Source organism: Chaetura pelagica, unplaced genomic scaffold (genome assembly GCF_000747805.2).
Source record: "Chaetura pelagica isolate M959 unplaced genomic scaffold, ChaPel_1.0 scaffold924, whole genome shotgun sequence".
Lineage (NCBI taxonomy): Eukaryota > Metazoa > Chordata > Aves > Apodiformes > Apodidae > Chaetura > Chaetura pelagica.
The window spans coordinates 16094-17276 of NW_009952904.1; positions in this window are offsets into that span (position 1 = coordinate 16094).

Sequence of the window (1183 nt, forward strand, 5' to 3'; positions counted from 1 at the left end):
GGAACCTCAGGGGGAACCTCAGGAGGAACCTCAGGGGGAACCTCAGGAAGAACCTCAGGAGGAACCTCAGGGGAACCTCAGGAGGAACCTCAGGGGGAACCTCAGGAAGAACCTCAGGAGGAACCTCAGGACCCTCAAGAAGGACCTCAGGAGGAACCCCATGACCCACCATCCCCTGGTGTCCCCTCCCACTCAAAATCCTGCTCCCAGGAGGGGACAAAGGACCCCCCGGGTGGGTTCATCCCTGGGATGATGGGAACCCCAGAGATGATGCCCCCAAGAGCAGCACGAAGGTCTCGAGGGGTCTCTGGATGTCACCAGGATCAGCCTGGAGGTCTCGAGGACCTCATGGATGGTCCCAGAACCAGCCTGGAGGTCTTGAGGGTCTTGGGGACCTCCCAGAGACCACCAGGACCAGCTTGGAGGTCTTGGGGACCTCCCAGAGACCACCAGGACCAGTGTGAAGGTCTTGGGGACCTCCCAGAGACCACCAGGACCAGCTTGGAGGTCTTGGGGACCTCCCAGAGAAGCCACCAGGACCAGCATGAAGATCTTGGGGTTCCTGTCCCCAAGACCAAGGTGGTGGATGGGGGAGCTGGGGAGGAGACGACCCAGGATGGAGACCCCACCACCTCCTCCCTGTCCTACCTGCCAGGACCTCCAAGGGGCTGAAGAGGAAGAGGCAGCAGAAGAACCTCAAGTCCATCATGACGAGAAGAACCCGGAGGAACCAGGGACTGGAGCAGGAAGGACCAACCCTGGGGCTTTTGTGTCCCCCTCCCCAGGGGGTGACGCGGCCCCGACGGGATCTGAGTCACTTTCTTTGTCTCCAGCCCCAAAAATAGACCAAGGGTGGGAGGAGAAAAAGGTCCTGGAGGTGCCACCACGTTGGGTCAGGCCACAATGGGCCCAACCCTGGAGAAGAAAGGGGTGGGTGGGGCAGGTTTCCCGGAGCCCTGATAAGATACGGGTGGTGGGAACCACCTTGGGGTGGGGTCAGCAGGGCTGGGGTGATGGATGGAGGTGGGGGGGGTGGTGGAGATGGTGGAGGTGGATGGAGATGGTGGAGATGGTGGAGATGAGAGAGATGGATGGAGGTGGTGGAGGTGGGTGGATGGAGATGATGAAGGTGGGTGGAGGTGGATGGAGATGGATGGAGATGGTTGAAGAGGATGAAGATGGA